The sequence below is a fragment of the Leptonychotes weddellii genome, chromosome 5 (assembly GCF_054177405.1).
Source record: "Leptonychotes weddellii isolate Sample4059 chromosome 5, ASM5417740v2, whole genome shotgun sequence".
Lineage (NCBI taxonomy): Eukaryota > Metazoa > Chordata > Mammalia > Carnivora > Phocidae > Leptonychotes > Leptonychotes weddellii.
The window spans coordinates 89,645,335-89,664,712 of record NC_138373.1 but is presented as its reverse complement, the minus strand read 5'-3'; positions in this window follow the sequence as shown (position 1 = coordinate 89,664,712).

The window sequence follows — 19,378 nt, the reverse complement described above, 5'->3', positions numbered from 1 at the left end:
AGGGCACAATTCAATCCTAAACAGGTAAAAACAAGAAGAGGCAGTGTAGTGGGTTGAATGGTGACTCCTAAAAGATACGTCCCTGGAGCTCATGAATGTTACCTTATTTGGATGAAAGGGTCTCTGAATATGTAACAAAGTTAAAAAAGATCTTGAGAGCAATTAATCCTGGATTATCCAGGTGGGCCCTAAACCCAATGTTAAGTGCTTTTATAAAAGAAAGGCAAAGGAGGATTTGTGGGAAGAAGTGATGTGGAGACAAGGCTGAGATTGGAGTGATGAGGCAAACAAACAACAATAACAACAACAACAACAACAAAAACCCAAGGAAACCAAGGAATGATGACAGCCCCCAGAAGCCGAAAGACAGAAGGAAGGATTCCTCCCTCTGGCCTCTGCAGGGAGCATGGCCTTGCACCTTGATTTCAGATTTCTAGCTCCAGAACTGTGAGAGAATTAATTCTTGTGGTTTAAGCCACCCAGTAATTGATTACAGCAGCCTGAGGAAATGAGTATGAACAATTTGTCTGTGCTGCAATTCCACATATTTACTTTTTTGTTTTTTCGCAAAAGAGATAATATGGATCAAGACCTTTTCAAGTGGGTATTTTAATAGAGTTATCTTAAAATTCTCATTCACTTTTAAAGGGATAGGCAGGGGACATGCTAAAGATTTCATCATCTTGCAAAATAAACTCTCCAATAGGCTCAAGGGCAGCTAAAACGACAAAGGGTGCTGATTTTGTGAAATGTGTCCTATTGTTCTGGATCCTCACACTCTGTACACATACAACTCCTACTAATACACATTCAGTTCTACGCTGGTCTGATTAGAGGGCAGTCTTCAGGGTTTTATCTCAAAACCATCGTTGTTCATGGTCGATGTTGAGAAATAGGCTATTACAACTAACCTCTACTTTCAAAGTCTTTTCTCCCTCACTATTGCTCAGTGACTTACCATTTTATTCAACCCCATAAAACAAATGTTTCTTTATAAATCTGCCTGGAAGTTTTTATTTAATATGCAAAATACTTACAAAATGTGCCAGACCCAAAGTAATACATCAAATCATTCTAATGACACCATCAAGTGGGAGGTTGTGAATAAAGCCAGTCTTCCAAAAGACTGCTATCTCTTTAAACACAAACTGTTTCTGTTGACTGATAACATCAAGGAAACAGAGGTTTGATTTTCATCTACAGTAGAATCATAAAAATATAGTGTTCTGGAACTAGAAAGCTAGCCCTCGAGGCCCACTATCTTACTTTAGCATGGTAAAGTCTGGATTTCATGTCTTGTCTATGGTCACTATATTAGTTTTCTGTTGCTTCATAGCCAGTTATCATCAGCTTAGTGCTTTAAAACAATACCCATTTACTATGTTGAAGTTTTGTAGGTTGGTCATCCAGGCGTGAAGTAACTGGGTTCTTTGCTCAGGGTTTCACGATGCTGAGAGTCCCATGTCAGTGTGGGCTCTGATCTCTGGTCTGTGGCTTGGGGTCTTCTTCCAAGCTCCTCATTGTTTGTTGGCAGGATTTCTTTCCTCGCAGCTACAGGTCTGAGGGCCCCATGTTTTTACTGGTTGTTGGCCAGGGTTTGCTTCCAGCTCTTAGAGGCCATCTTCTAGTCCTAACCATGTACACTCTCATAGCACTTTTGTTTGCTTCTTTAAGGCCAGAAGAAGAAAATATTTCTCTCTTCAAATCTCTGACCCTTTTAAAAGCTGCAGTTATGTGAGGCCCACCTGGGATAGCCTCCCTTTGGATTAACTCAAAATCAGCTGACTTGGGGCCTTTACTTTCATCACACAGTGTAGTCCCAGGAGTGAAACCCATCACAGACACAGTCCCACCTGTTTAAGGGCGCAGGGCTAGACACAGCATATAAACTAGAGGGTGTGATTTTGGAGGCCATCTCAGAATCCTGCCAATCTCGCTTAGATGGTAGGTGGCAGTGTCAGCCCTAGCAGAGTACTGTTTCCTACTCTACTGGGGAGTTTCTTCAGCATAAGGAAAATTGTTTTTCATTATCTGGCCCCTTTATGAAGCAGCTAGATATGGATCTTACCAATTTTTTTTCTTATCTTCTTTTTCCTATGTAGCTATATAAGTCTTTAAAAATTATGTAACACCTTTATTGACAATTGTAAATGTAATAGGTGAGGACTAGTATTTCCTGATTCCAAGTATAGTGTACTCTGAGCTGATGGTTTCTTAAACCTTGGGTCATAAACATCAAGAATCTTTCAAGAATGCTCTTGAGAATCCTATTATGAGAGTGCAAAAGGGTTACAGCTGAATAATTAAAGCCATATTCTATTGACTATTACACAGACGTTAAAAAGAATAAATTAAAGCTATGCCAGTTGAATTGCACTAATTTCCAAGACATTTGATTTGTGACGAAAGTAACATGCTGAAAAACATGTGTGATATGATCACGTTCCTATTAAACCAATATCAAATAACTTTGAATATGTACTTGTGTACATAGATATATAGGTCTATGAAAGCATGGAGAAAAACATGGAAGGAAACATACGAGGTTATTAACATGTTACTGTGGTTTTTAAAAAAGAGGCACTAACACTTGTGGAGGAAGTTAGAGGGAGGAACACAATGCAAAGAGGAACAAAGAGAAAGACTAAAATGTAAATTAAGGTATCATACGATCATACTCATGCATTTACTTAAACATATTTTTCAAAATTTTTAATTAAAAAAGAATGCTCTGAGTTGCCATTCCATCCTAACAAGTCAAAAGTTGAACAAACTGAAAAGTAAACAACCCTTCAGAGAATTGTCAGAGAAGTGAAATCACAGAGCAGACTGCTACCACTGAAATTGGAGAAATAGACAAGAGGATAGAAAAAGTAATAACGGACAGGAGTAGAAACCAATAAGAAACCTCCAAGTTACCAGTGCCAAGTAAAAAAACCTGAACTATAATTGATGAATTGCTGGAGACTCAGTGTGGACAACTCTGAGTTAAAAACTCGAGAGGACCCACTCATGGGGTTGGAGGATGGTACACTTTTTTGTGTTTTACTTCCTCTACCGGATCCTCACAGTGAATATTGGAAAAAAATTCCCTGGTGCTTCCAGCAGGAGGAGGGGAAAAGGAATCATCTGAAATAAGCCAGAACATTCTGTTCTTAACAAGGCTTACCCTCACCAGAAACTATTATACCACAGCCTCACCTGTTGGGGTTTTATCGAGCCTAACTTAACTATGGTAAGGGAATTACCCAACTCCAGCCCCTCCACCTCTCCTATCCCATTTAAGGAGGGAGGGGGCAGGACTGAGAAGCACTTGTGAAGTTCACAGCCTAGGGGCACAGGTTCACCAAAAGACTGAGATATAATCATAGGAATATAGAAGGCTTCCCTTCTCCACACACTTTATCATTACATTACTAAATGCCTATTTACTGCAGTTCCTTTTACCCAGTACCTCAGGTCCAACTTTCGACAAAAAATTACAAGGCATACTAAAGGCAAAAAACACAGTTTGAAGACACTGAAAAAGCATCAGAACCAGAGTCAAATACAGCAAGAATGTTGGGATTATCAGACCAGGAATTTTAAAACAAAAATAAAAACAAAACTTATAATTAAAATGCTAAGGGCTTTATTTATTTTTTTCTAAGTTTTATTTTATTTTAATTAATCTCTACACCCAACATGGGGCTTGAACTCAAGACCCTGAGTTCAAGAGTTGCATGCTTTTCCAACTGAGCCAGCCAGGTGCCCCAAAATGCTAATGGCTTTAATGGAAAAAGCAGACAACTTGCAAGAACAGATGGATAATATAAACAAAGAGGTAGAAATTTTAAGAAAGAATCAAAAATAAATGCTAGAGAGCAAAAACATTGTAACAGAAATGAAGAATGCCTTTGATGGGCTCATAAACAGATGGGACATGGCTGAGGAAAGAATCTCTGAGACTGAGGATTTGATAATAGAAACTTCCAAAACTGAACAGCAAGAAAAAAAAAAAAAAGACAGGAAAAAAGAACAGACTATCAAAGGGACAACTACTTAAAGGTGTAACATATGTATAGTGGGACGACCAGAAGAAGAGAGAAAGGGACAAAGCAATATTTGAATCGTTCATGATTGAGAATTTCCCTAAATTGGTGTTAGAACCCAAACCACAGATCCAGAAGGCTCAGAAAACATCAAGTAAGATAAAGGTTTAAAAATAAACAAAAACCAACCAAACAATAACAACAACACACACACAACTATGCTTGGGCATTTCATGTTTAAATTTCAGAAAATCACAGATAAAGAAAAAGTCTTGAAAGAAGTCAGAGGAAAAAATGCCTTAGCTGTAGAGGAACAACAGTAAGAATTACATCCAACTTCTAAGAAAACATGCGAGCAAGAAGAAAGTGGAGTGAAATATTTAAAGTGTTAGAGGAAAAAAAAAAACAACAAAAAACCAGAAAATCCCACCAATCTAGAATTTTGTACCATGTGAAATTATCCTTCAAAAGTAAAAGAGAAATGAAGACTTCCTCAGACAAATAAAAATTGAGGGAACTTGACACCAGTAGAATTGCCTTGGAAGAAATGTTAAAAGAAGTTCTTTAGAGAGAAAGAAAATGATATAGGTCAGAAATTCAGATCTATATAGAGAAAGGAAGAGAGTTGGTAAATGAATAAGTGAAAATAAAATAAAATCTCTTATTTTTCTTATTTATCATTGACCCAACAGCTAATGGTTTGTTTAAAATAATAATAACAACAATGTATTTGACTATATATGCTTATTCATATATATATGTTTATAGATATGTGAAATGAATGACAGCAATGATAGAAAGAACAAAGAGATAGGAAGGAGGAACTGGGAATACTATGTTATTAGAGGGTACTCACACTACCCATGAAGCTATGCAGTGTTATTTGAAAGTGGACTTTATTAGTCGTAAATGTTTATTGCAAACTCTAGGGCAATCATTTAAAAAAAATTAAAAAGGATGTATAATTACTATGCTAAGAGATGAGAGAAAATGGAATCATATAAAATAATTAAAACCACAAAAGCAAAACAAATGCAGAAGATAGAAATAGGAACAAAGAACAAGAGCAACAAATAGAAAACAGGCATGAATATGGGAGATATTAATCCAATTATACTAACAATCACCTTAAATATCAATGTTCTAAATACCCAATTAAAAGATTGTCAGAATGGATCAAAAAACAAAGCCCAACTATATGTTAATCTACAAGAAATCAACTTTAAATATAAAGACACAGAGTGATTAAAAGTAAAGGGATGAAGAAATATTCCATGCTAACTCTAAATAAAAGAAAGCAGGAGTGGCTGTATTTATTTCAAAACAGCAGACTTCAGAGCAAGGAAAGTTATTAGAGATAAAGAAGGGTATTAGTTAATGATAATGTGGTGAATCCTCCAAGAAGACACAATAATCTAACAATATAATGTCAAAATACAAGAGCTTAAACCTGATAGTACGCAAGGAGAAACGGATCAATGCTCTATTACAGCTGGAGACCTTCACACTCCTTTATCAGAAATGGGCAGAATCAGCAGGCAGAAAATCAGTAAAGACATAGTTTAACTCAATAACACCATCAATCAACTGGATATAGTCAACATCTATAGGCTACTTTATCCAATAACTGCAGAATTTACATTCTTCTCAAGCTCACATGGAACATTCACTAAGAGAGGCCACATTCTGAGCCACACAACACATCTTAGCAAATTTAAAAGAATAGAAACCATACAGTGTCTGCTCTCATACTACATTGTAGTTAAACTAGAAATCAGTAACAAAAAGATAGCTGGGAAATTCTAAAATACTTGGAAATTGAAAAACACATCTCTAAATAACACACAGGTCAAAGAAGAAATCTCAAGACATATTAAAACGTATTTGGAACTAAATGAAAATGAAAATGCAGCTTATCAAAATTTGTGGGATGCAGTGAAAGCAGTGCTTAGAGGGAAATTTATAGCATTGAATGCATAGTTTTAGAATATAAGAAAGATCTAACATCAACAACATAAGCTTACACTTTAGGAAAATCAGAAAAGAAAAGCAAATTATTTCTAAATTAAACAAAAGAAAAGAAACAATAAAAATTAGAGCATAAATCAATAAAATTGCAAAAGAGAAATCAATAGAGAAAATCAACAAATTTGTTTTCTACTAAGAAAATTTTTCTACTAAGTAAGAAGAGAGAAGACACAAATTACTAACATTAGAAATGAAAGAAGGTAAATCCCAGTAGATCCCATGGATATAAAAAAGATAATAAAGGAGTATTATGAACAACTCTATGTCTACAAATTTGATAACCTAGATGAAATGGATTAATTCCTTGAAAGACACAATCAGTCAAAGCTCATGTAAGAATAAATAGGTCATCTGAATAGGCCTATATCTATTAAAGAAACTGAATCAATAATTAATGACCTTCCAAAATAGGAATCGCCAGGTCCAGATGGGTTCACAGGTGAATTCTACCAAATATTTAAGGAAGAAATTATATCAGTTCTCTAGAAGCTCTTCCAGAAGTAGAAGGAATACATCATTAGTCATTCTCTGAAACCAGCATTACCCTAATACCAAAATCAGATAAAGATATTACAAAAACAAAACAAAATAACCCCCCAAACTACTACTGACTGATATCTCTCTTGAAACGTAAGTGTAAATATCCTCAATGAAATGTTAACAGATTGAATCCACAATGTATACAAAGAATTACACACCACGAACAAGTGGGATTTATCCCAGGTATGAAAGGCTGGTTCAACATATGAAAATCAATTATTATGGTTCATCTCACCAACAGGCTAAAGAAGAAAAATCACATGATCATATCAATAGATGCAGAAAAAAATCATTTGACAAAATTCAACACCCACTCATGACCAAAAAAAAACCATCCACCTCTCGGCAAACTATGAATTTAGGGGAACTTCCTTAACTAGATAAAAGAACATCGACAACCAATAATTGTCATCATACTTAATGGTGAAAAACTTGAAGCTTTCCCTTTAAGATCAGGAACAAAGCAAGGCAGGAACAAGGCATGGATGTCCTTCTCACCACTGCTTTTTAACCCAGTACTAGAAGTCTTAGCTAATTCAGTAAGACAAGAAAAAAAAAAAAAGGTACACAGATTGGGAGGGAAGGGGTAGAACTCTCTTTGTAGATGAACTGTAGGTGAAATTCATGTGTCAATGTAAATTCATCAATTATAACAAATTTATCCCTCTGGTGTGTGATGTTGCACACGTGGGGAAGTGTGCATGTGGGGGTGGTGCAGAGGGTATATGAGAACTCTCTATTCTTCCTACTCAATTTTTCTGTGAACCTAAAACTGCTCTAAAAAAAAGTTTATTAATTAAAGTGTGTTAATTAATTGAAGAAGATGAGTATGTTTATTTGTCAAGTGTGAAATGAAATAGAAGATAGTTGTGGAAAGTCATGGGCTCTAAGGATGAACAAAAAGGATAACTGCAGAATCCTGAAGCAAGAAGATCTGTGGTTTTTCTCTTATTTTATCCTCCCCCAATAAAGCAATTACTTTAGATTCTAAAAGAAGGACCTAGTAATATTAGCTAGAATCAAATGGTTATGGGCCACGGAAGGAATCTCCTTTATGTGTCACGGGACAGAGGAGTGTGAGCTTACTGCACTCCAAAGAATAAGAAATTGTGGGTTTTGATGGTTTGTATCTCTGTGCAAGCTTAAATCAACACTGTTTCCATGGGGCCACATTGTGCACAAGTATAGCTCGTACCAAGAGGGCAAGTCTCTCCAAACACTGAATCATGATTCTGTGCATTTTTACTTTGCTCCCATGGTTTGTCTAGATTTGCTAGTAAGACTTATGGCCAGTGCTGCAATTAGAAGTCATAGAGTAGCACAGGAAAAAGGTAATAAGAAGAGAGGGGCTGTCGGGACAGCTGGGTGGCTCAGTTGGTTGAGCGTCTGATTCTTGGTTTTGGCTCAGGTCATGATCTCAGGATCATGAGACAGAGCTCCAGGTTGGGGAGTCTGCTCGAGATTCTTTGCCTCTGGCCCTCTCCCCTAAAATAAATAAATCTTAAAAAAAAAAAAAAAAGGGAAGAGAAGGGCTCTAAAAAGGAAACTGTAAGTCCACAGTTACCTCTAATATATATATTTTTTTTATTTGACAGACACACAGAGAGAGAGGGAACACAAGCACGGGGAGTGGGAGAGGGAGAAGCAGGCTTCCCGCGGAGCAGGGAGCCCGATGTGGGGCTCGATCCCAGGACCCTGGGATCATGACCTGAGCTGAAGGCAGACGCTTAACGACTGAGCCACCCAGGTGCCCTCTACCTCTAATATTAAGAGGCCTGTTGCAAGAGTCAAATGGAGTTTAAGTAAATATTGACTAACATCAATAATCCAGGTATTTAAAACACAACTCAAGCTAACAAACTGTTATGTAAGATAAGTTCTATTCTCCCACCTCGACAAATATATTTTCAAATGACAAAACGATAACATATGTGTAAAGCTAGGACTTTTATATTACTGAAAGTTGCCAAAGTATCAAGATAACTGAATGGAATTATTGTGCATATCTGAATGTTCATTTGATGGGTTGACAGCATTAGGGTGAGTAATAAAATAAAGGTGTACATAATTCACAAATTATTTCTTATTTATTCCCACAAATGGATTTTTCTTGCCTGCATTTAAAGAAATCACTAGTTATATTATTAAGATCAAGACAATAGCATAATTTGTATACTAATTTAGATTAGGATTAAAAGCATTAAAGAATAAAGTGAAATTATATTTAAAAGAGAAGAAGTTTGCATTTTTCAAAATGTGGATTAAATTAAATGGAAAGTTTGAAAAAATAAAAGTATTTTTAATGTTTTTTTTTTTTTACCAAAACTTTTAAATTACCTATTAAAATAAAGTCAAACTATGGGGCACCTGGGTGGCTCAGTCTGTTAAGCATCTGTCTTCAGCTCAGGTCATGATATCAGGGTCCTGGGATGGAGCCCTGCTTCAGGCTCTGCGCTCAGCAGGGGGTCTGCTTCTCCCTCTCCCTTTGTCCCTCCCCCGACTCATACTCTCTCTGAAATAAATGAAATCTTTAAACTACAGATCACATTATTGAATATCAAAGTTTTAAATGAAAATTATTTAAATAAGGTAATATTTATTTTATTGTTTTGAAAAAGCTAATATATATTTTAAGAATTTTCATACCAATAGAATTATTATCAATTCTAGCATTCAGTGTTTCTGCAGTTGTCAATGTAAGAAAGAATAGATCAAGCCAGTAACATGCTTCATGGTATCACATTCAGATCTTCATATATACAATTTGTTTTTCAACTTTATATTTATTTCATTGCAATAAAAGAGCCTTTTCCTCCATCTGAAACCACCCTTTCGGGGAAGAAGAGATTGCCAACAATTTCCTGGATTCCCCCCACTCAGTTCAGTCTTTCAAAGCTCCTGCTGCACAGGGGTGGACCCCTGAGATGATATATAGGGACCTCAAAACCTCACTCAGGTGGGGGTGGGGACCCCGCAGTGCTGGCCCCCTCAAGCCCAAGGGGACCATGCACCCCACAGAGCCCCTACATATATATACACACTTAAGAGTAATATGAGTTGTTTACTATGGCAAAATGTCCCTCAGCCGTGAAAAGCAACTGTTGCCAACACGGCACTAATTTGGAATCAGAAATTGGAACACAAAGAGAAACAGGGCATTTCACTTGAGCATTATTAGGAAAAGACACTTTATTATGCAGGAGTTTATTGTATTCATGGTTTCAGAGAAGCAGAATTTGGTGTTAATTATTTTGTCTTTTCTGTTATCTAAGTGCTTCTGCCACTCAAATCTTCCTCACATTCCAAAGCAGTATCCCTCACTGAGACCAGCAAGGGCACAAGCCCCAAACTTCATGGCATTCAGAGGCAGTCACATTGTGTTTTGGGGGTAAATGGCAGGAGAGCCGGCGTTTTCTGAGACCTGAATGACATTAATCATGAGAGTTGATGTTTGGGATTGTGCCTCATCTTGTGCCATTAATGACTGCTGGATCCCCAATGACAGAAACACTCATGCATTTAATACGTTGGTGTAGGTGTGTGTGTGTGAGTGTGTGTGTATGTGATATGTGGAACCCTCTGGAAGGCAGATCCTAGGGAAGGAGACGCTCTTGCTTGGCCATAAGACCACTCTTAGATTGCATAAGTAAAAGAGCAATGGGGAGGGGAGGCACTAAGTATTGAGACATAAAATTTTAAGTCATTATGCTGGGAACCTGAGAAGTGGTAGATGGGACAGAGGAAAGGTAAGGACAAGGGGTGTTTACCAGGCTTTGAATCCAGCTCAAAGAGGAGCTTTAGATAGAATCTAGATATAAATTTGGGCCCAGCTTATTGTATAGTAGCTGATCGTATCAGGAGAATAGGTACAATATTAATACAAGCTTTTTTTTTTTTTAAAGATTTTATTTATTTATTTGAGACAGAGAGAATGAGAGACAGAGAGCATGAGAGGGAGGAGGGTCAGAGGGAGAAGCAGACTCCCTGCCGAGCAGGGAGCCCGATGCGGGACTCGATCCCGGGACTCCAGGATCATGACCTGAGCTGAAGGCAGTCGCTTAACCAACTGAGCCACCCAGGCGCTCTATTAATACAAGTTTTGCTGTTCTTGTTGCTGTGGTCACAGGCAGTGTAGTTTTCTTCCATGATGGTTTAATGTAGGTTTGGGTGGAAGAAGACCCCTGGGCTCATTGTTGTAGATGTTTGATGGTTTGGGTGACTGTGGTTCATTCCAAAGCACCAACTCTGCTTAAGTGACCCCCCAAGCACTCGTATTCCTTGGGGATGTGATACAGCTGGGCTTCAGGAAGCCTACTCATAACCTCCTAGAATATGTTAGAGTTTGAAAATAGGCATGAAGAAGAAGGATAAACAGGTTGGTCCCCCCCACCAATGTGTGCTATTAAAGGTTGCGACAGGTTGCAGTGAATATATTCTGATCTGGGCCTGAATTTCCCAGGCCTATAATTCCAGTTGATAAGTGGGTGCCAGTATAAATCATCAGCTTTCGTCCTCCATAACTTAGGACCCGACAGGCTATTAAGTGCGTATCCACACAATTTTCTACAGTCTTCCCTTTACTACCTTTTCTAAGCAGGAAAACTGAAGCTAAGTTTTCAGTTGTTTGCTTAACAATTACTGTTTCATGCTCTTATGAATTTCAAGTACTCAAAGACACATTATATTTTGAGAATTTTCTTCACCTCCACACTTCTTTTGTGTTAGTCTGGCTACCTAACTGTAGAGTTTGGCACATCTAAGTCAAAAGGAATCCTGTGTTATCTACATTCCCCCAAATAAGTATTGTCAAATTTTGCTTTTCTTTAAAAGAAAAAATGGCTACATGAAGTAAAAAAATTACTTGGATTTTGTAAAATATTAAATATGAATCATTTCTGGATAAGCATTCTGCACATTTCACCTCAGATTTTCAATTAATCAGTCACTTGTCCTCATGTCAGGTGCTAGATACTGTGCAAAGTGATATCCAGTTTCTCTCTTTGAAAACTGTCCCTGAAACATAAAGGTGATCCTCCATCAACAGTCATTCATTCATTCATTCATTCATTCATTCACAAATACTCATGGATCATTTGCTAGGTATCAGACACTGTCTCAGTTTTGAAACTGGGACAAAAGGATTAAAATCTCTGCCCTCTTATAAGTTAGAGTTAGAGATGGTAGAAAACAGAGATTAAACAAACTCCCAAGTAAATATCTGTTTACAGATTTTGGTAAGTGCTATGAAAGAATAGAAGAGAACTCTATGAGAGGGCATAACAGGGGAGACCTGGTTTAGATGTGGAGTTTCAAACAACTCGGTCAAGTGACATTTAGGTTGATACTTAAGGAAGGAGAAAGAGTAATGGGGCAAGTTCTAGGTGAGAGAACATATAAAGATTTCACAGGGTAAGTGTATTGAGCACGTGGGTCTGTGGTTTGAGATGAACTTGGAGAATGGGTAGGCATCAGACGATAGAAGGCCCTGGAGGTCCAGGTAGGATATTTGGACTTGATGGGCAGAACAACAGTACAGCAAGGGTTTTAAGCAGGATTTTAAGACACTGCCTTTGTGGTAGGAACTGACTCACCCAAGGGTGTTGCCCTGACCTTAGCTAGACCAATCAGATTTTTTTTTCCAGGAATTTGGATTCTTTGACCCAAAAGACACAGATTCTACAAGTTTCTGGAAGCTTATTAATTCCAGAGAGCATTCTAGAAATTCCATGAATTTCTGCTATTTGGTCCCAGAGTGTCCTAAGTTCCTGTCCTTCTCAAAGACTGTTCATTCTTTCCTGGATTGCAATAAATGTCACAGTATTCCCATAAAGTTATTTGTTATTATTATTTTGCTCAAGTTAGGTAGATTTCATTTACTTTTATTTCAACAAAAAACCTTAACTAATATAATTTATCAGTTCATAACTTTCTGCAGTAATGTTATGATATTTTGTTAGTGCTTTTAGATGGCTCAACCAAAGAACAAATATCAAATAAAGATGAGTTGAGAGGATCGTAATTTTGATGATATTTCCAGTCACCATTTTTGCTTTGTTGAACAAAGAAGTTTGAAGCTTTTTTATTGAGTATACTAGGTAAAGGAGAAGTTTTTCTCAATAGATACACTTAGATCCTTAAAAAGCAAGGATACCACTCAACTAAATCTGGAAAGTTAAAGAAAAAGTTTAAAAATTAGATAACTCTTCCTTTTCCTCTTTTTGTTGCTTCAGTAAAGTATCTGGTTGTAATGGAACAGTGGCATTAACAAAAGCCCTGAGTGTTTTTAAGCAAGAAGGCACAGGTCTTACATGACTCTGTTAAATCTTAAATCAACAGGCTCCAAATTGGTTAGAACTGAATCACATTCAAACGCAGCATTAAATCCTTGCTCTTGAGCTATTCTGTGCCCTCATTCTTGGAAGACTCTAAGAGTCCAGCAGGAAGAAAAAATGTCACAAATCAAACATTTACCAGGGTTAAGCAGAGCAATTACTCCCTGGAAGGTTCTTAGAAGGCAAAGTCCTGAAATCAAAAGATAAATGTGAAATTCAAAACAAAACATTGCATTATTTCAATTATTTCATTGTTAATGTAGAATTCATCATTTACAAAAATGTGGACAAAAACAGTTTTAAAAATGTAATACAATCTTCTGGTTGCAATATTACAACAGAAGTCAATAGTTCTAACCTGTCTCTTTCTCTTTTTCTCTTGCTTGCTTGCTTTTGTTTTTACTCTAGCTCTCATTCTCTTTTCTCACCTGTAAAAATGAGGATGATAATGCTAACTTGATAAGCTTGCCATGAAAATTAAATAAGAAAAAATGTATGTAACAATGAACAGCCTAGTACATAAACTCTAGTAGCTTCTCAATGGAAATTGCTCTTTTTCCTCTGGCCAAGTAAAAATTGTATCAAATGAGGGGTGACTGGGTGGCGCAGTCGGTTAAGTGTGCAACTCTTCGTTTCAGCTCAGGTCATGATCTCAGGGTCGTGAGATCGAGCCCTGCATCAGGCTCCACTCTCAGCACAGAGTCTGCTTAAGACCCCCTGTCCCTCTATTTTTGCCCCTCCCCCACCCCATGCACTCACTCTCTCTCCCTAAAATAAATAAATAAATCTTTAAAAAAATTGTATCAGATGAATTGCATATATATTAATTAGAAGAATTAATTTAGAACCAGAAATTACATAGCTTATAGAAAAAAATCAAAGCAGATGCTTATTATCAAATATAAAATTAGACTATGGAAATAAAAGACATGACAAGTACATAGCAATTGATACTATTAATAGTTGTTTCTTCACTTTGGATTATATTCTTTTACTGTTGATTGGTGTCTTCTTTTTTAGGGACAATACCAGACCAGAATGATAGTTTTCTCCCCACACGTAACCTTCAGAACGGAAGGTCCAGTGTCAGCACAACTTGTTATTTTCTCAGGTTCGCCAAACCAAGAATGTGTGTATTGAGAGACCTGAGTACAATTGTTAAATAAACCCAATTGAGAAAGTTTAACCACAAATTCAATAGAGAAACTTCCTCATCTTGGTGTACATTTGGCAATTGGTTAACTTTGCTATGATGTGTGTCAGAAGCAACACAGTGTCTAAGACTCCTCTGAAGGGAGAAATGGACTGATACAAGTCATTTTCTTTTAAAGAAAACAGTTGATTTTATTTTTTAACAGCCAGTTACATATTTGTTTACTGTGTTCCTGGCCCTAAGGACATCACACATTTAACACATTTTGTGCTCATGACAACGTATGCAGAAGGTACTACAATTGTCCCCATTTTCCAGATTAGAAAAATGAGGCACAGAGAAGCAAGTGTCCAAGTCACTGTTGAATGAATTTTGTTGGTGCTTCTCCTTATATTCCCCATTATCGGTCTTTATGGTCTGATTCCCGTTGTGACTCATGACTCAGTTTTGTTCCTGTAATTTGGCTATGTGCTAACATATTTGGCTATGCGCTTCTGGTTTCCAACACGAGCTTTTCCTCAGACTTTGATCCTCTGGCTTCCCCCGTGCATCGGTCCTTATGTTACCTATAGTAATGTAAGGTTGCATGGAAGGGAACTGCCCACGTTCTTTAAAATGGTGGGGGCTTCTGAGGATCACCAAAAAGTGAGAAAGCATCAAAACCACCTTAGCTGCTGTAGATTTTGGCTGAGTGGCAGAGCTTCTGAGGCCAGACGGTGCATACAGCAGGTAGCAGGGAGAGCGGGAAGCAAGAGCTCATTGCTAAACGAGATACAACATCTCCCTAACTGCTCCAAGTCATTTTATCGTTCCCTCAGAACACGCACCTTTTAACCCTGCTGCTTTTTCTGAATACAATTTACTTCCTGTAGACTGGACTGAGGACATTTTGTCACCTTCTTATAAAAAAAAGGACCCCAAGAGGGGCGCCTGGGTGGCTCAGATGGTTAAGCATCTGCCTTCGGCTCAGGTCATGATCCCAGGGTCCTGGGATGGAGCCCCACGTCGGGCTCCTGGCTCAGCGAGTAGCCTGCTTCTCCCTCTCCCTCTGCCTCTCCCCCTGCTCATGCTTTCTCTCTCTCTCTCTTTCTCTGTATCTCTGTGTCTCAAATGAATAAATAAAATCTTTAAAAAAAAAAAAAGGACCCCAAGAGTGGAATTTGGTACCAAAACACGTCTCTGGTGACCCACTGTACTAGTATCCACTGCTGCTTTTGGCTTGGTCACCAACTCCAGATGACCCTGCCTGTGGTTATGACCAAGGTGGCAGTGTCACGTTATTTAAGTGCTTTTCATGTATTTGTTCATTTAATTTATGCAGCAACCTAGGAGGTAAGCACTATCATTATCCTCACTTTAACAGCTGAAACAACTGAAAAAATTAATTGGGGTGAATTACAGTTAGGAAAGAAAACCCAAAATTGATGGCAGTGGAGAATAGTAGTAGTATCTTCAATAGCCTGAAATAATGCCTGTGTGTGTGTGTGTGTGTGTGTTAGTTTGTGTAAATGTGGGAAAATCTGCACTTCTACATCCATGGTTTTGTCATAGTTCCCGTCTTTGAAAATGACCTAACAACTTCTCTTATTTCACAAACAAGAGAAGAGAGAGATGGGTAATCTAACAGAGGGATTAATTTAAAAATCAGTTGAAAAGTCGGGCTCTTCAATATCTTTTTTCACTGGTATTTGAACATGACATTTCTTGTTTGAGACTTTAAAGTGACAAAATAACGAAAATGCTTACTAAGCAGCCTGGCCTTCTCTTGCTATGGGGTCTTCGCCACGAGGTCAGGGAATACCTGGGTTCCAGACTATATCTTGAGGACAGCTGAGTTACTGTGGTCTTTATTTCTCCTAGTTCTATTGTTTCACGTTCTGTGATTTATTTCCCCCTCTCTAGAGGGATGATGTTTTCCTCCTGACTGATAAAAAGGAAGAGGAGGAACATTCCCATTCTACAAATTCTCTTTATTCAATGCAAATCAGGAGCTATTCATGTCTATAAGCTTAGGAGATTATTTTGCAAGTTCCTTGACAACAAGCCTGTCAATCTATTTTAGAGTGATATGATAAATGTAGGGACTCAGTACTTCTTGTTGAATGAATGAATTGAAATTAAAGTCATCTGGGTTAACGTCGATAGCACGATTTGACATCAACATCTCCAAAGAACTTAAAATAGCAGGATTTTGCCTTTAAAGATTGTTTTCTTGGCCTTTATTTTTTAAGTTATCAAGACAGTTCTATTATGGGTTTCTCTTCTCTTTGGGAAAACTGACGCCCTGAAGTCTGTAAGGGATTTGGGAGCAAGGCTTTCAGAACCTTGAGGGGCTAGCTGCTGTTAAGGTAAGGTTACTTTTAGTCTTTAATAAAACATAAAGTCACTAAGGCGGCCACGGGTTCCTTGAGGAAGGTCACGCTCTGCATGTCTCAGGCATCTGTCACTGGGTTGTCAGCTGTAAGGAGATTTAATTTAAGCTACATCTCCCTTGCCTTTGTTTCCCTCATCAGTGAGAAGCAGACGGTGTTTCTCTGACAGAAGGAGGCCTCGCATGGGAGAACTCCCCAAGCAGAGAAAATAGCCTGTGTGTCTCAGAAACGATACAGGAGACCATGTGTGGAGCCTGTGTGAGAAACAAAGCATTCCGTGCGGCGGCATGTCACTGTGGGAAGGGAGTGCTGAGGGACAGGAAGCAGAGACCTGCTCACATAGAGGCCCTCGGCTGCTGAGACACTAGATTATTCTACGGGGGATGCCGAAGCTTTGAAGGGCTTAGGGGGTAAATTTGAGAGGAGTAAACCTGAAAGCAAGAGACCAGTTAGAGATCTGGAGTCATCTGGAGATAGTGGAAATAATCACTCAGTTTTAGGTTTGTGCCACTCACGAGGGGATGTTGCACTGAGATGGCAGAGAGCACGGGATCTGGAGCTAGAGCTAGGGCCTGAGAGTGAATTCTGGCCCACCACTATGGGACCCCGGGCAAGTTATTAATCCCCAAGCTTCATTTTCTTCAAGTGTAAAATGGGGATGAAAATAAACATCTCTTAGCAGTTCCTATGAAAAGTAAACAAGAAAACCAATGCAAATGGCACAGCACAGAGCCTGCTGTAATATAGTCATCCATAAATGTTAGCTAGGATCGTCACATAATAAGGAGAAAAAAGAAAAAGAGGTAACCTAGTGAGGAATAGTAATGACATTTCCAGATAATCTAACCACTCTTCCAACTAAAACCATAAACATTGGTTTTATTCCAGCAAGGGTACAGGAAAACAAAAAACAAAAAACAAGCACAAACAGACAGAAAACAAAACCCTCCATCAGAATGAAACAAGTAAAGGGAAGTTAGGTGTTTTCTGCAAAGGACACAATTCTGGCCATATTGCCACGCATCCTAGTTTTCAACGGGCAAAGTTGTAGAGTTGGCATGACCCTGTGTTAAGTTAGATATAGAAAAATTCAAAGAATGGCATCAGTATTTCTGCCGTGTGTTCATTGATGATGAGAAACATTTGATATCATTAGTAACTACAGATTCTATCAACATTTGAAGGGCTTCGCTGCCCAGAGATGTTGAATAAGATCTCAGATATTTCTGGCTGGCTTCATCACATCCCACAGGATCCTTTCTTGTCTGTCTGATGACAATGAAGAGATGCAAGTAGTTCATTTTATTCCATCTAATTTTTACATATTTAATATTTCTGTTTTTCAATCTTTTTACGTATTTAAATTTTGTAATTTTATATATTTTTCTGCATTTAAAAATGGAACTAATTCTAAATGTTTCAAAATTTAAAAAGCATTATTGGGAATTTAAAATAGCATCAAAATAAAATAATGACACATATTTCCACAAAGCCTAACTTCACACTCTTCTATGCCTGTCCTGGGTATGGTCCTATCAAACTATCCTGCCCTTGGAAACCTCCTCTTGGTGGGTTCCCCTCCACCTTCTCTGCTTTCATGCGCTTTTGCCCCAGTCTGGTCCGTCCTAGCCTTGAAAATGGGACCTGGACAAATACAGACTCCTTGGTAAAGGAGTTCAGTTGTGGTAAAGATGGCTGGAGTATAGGTCAAGTTTTGCCAGGAAGCATATCATCATTATTAAAGAGATAATAGTTCTCTCTAATTCTGTAGCTCCTCTGCACTCTATTTTTAACTCACACAATTAACAGAGGGGAAATAGAAAACCGTTGCAAGAAAAAATACTCATTTTTCACAGATTTATAGACTGAGACAATCTAAATCCATAAAAGAAAGTACAAAATAATTAGCCAGAAAAGCTAGGCCAGAACACATTTTCCCCCGCCCCAGGAGTTTTCAGATGTTAGGACAAGTATGGTAGGAAATAGTACTTTATTTCATTTTTAAAAAAAATTTTTTATTAACATATAATGTATTATTTGTTTCAGGGGTACAGGTCTGTGATTCATCAGTCTTACACAATTCACAGTGCTCACCATATAGTACATACCCTCCCCAATGTCCATCACCCAGCCACCCCATCCCTCCCAGCCCCTCCACTCCAGCAACCCTCAGTTTGTTGCCTGAGATAAAGAGTCTCTTATGGTTTGTCTCCCTCTCTGGTTTCATCTTGTTTCATTTTTCCCTTCCTTTCCCTTTGATCCTCTGTCTTGTTTCTCAAAATTCTCATATCAGTGAGATCATATGATACTTATCTTTCTCTGATTGACTTATTTCGCTTAGCATTATTCCCTCTAGTTCCATCCACGCCATTGCAAATGGCAAGATTTCATTTTTTGATGGCTGCATAATATTCCATTGTATATAAATACCACATCTTTATCCATTCATCTGTTGATGGACATCTTGGCTCTTTCCATAGTTTGGCTATTGTGGACATTGCTGCTATAAACATTGGGGTACAAGTACCCCTTCGGATCACTACATTTGTATCTTTGGGGTAAATACCCAGTAGTGCATTGCTGGGTCATATGGTAGCTCTATTTTCAACTTTTTGAGGATCCTCCATACTGTTTTCCAGAGTGGCTGCACCAGCTTGCATTCCCACCAACAGTGTAGGAGGGTTCCCCCTTCTCCTCATCCTCGCCAACATCTGTCGTTTCCTGACTTGTTAATTGTAGCCATTCTGACTGGTGTGAGGTGGTATCTCATTGAGGTTTTGATTTGGATTTCCCTAATGCAGAGTGCTATGGAACACTTTTTCACGTGCCAGTTGGCCATTTGGATGTCTTCTTTGCAGAAATGTCTGTTCATGTCTTCTACCCATTTCTTGATTGGATTCTTTGTTCTTCAGATGTTGAGTT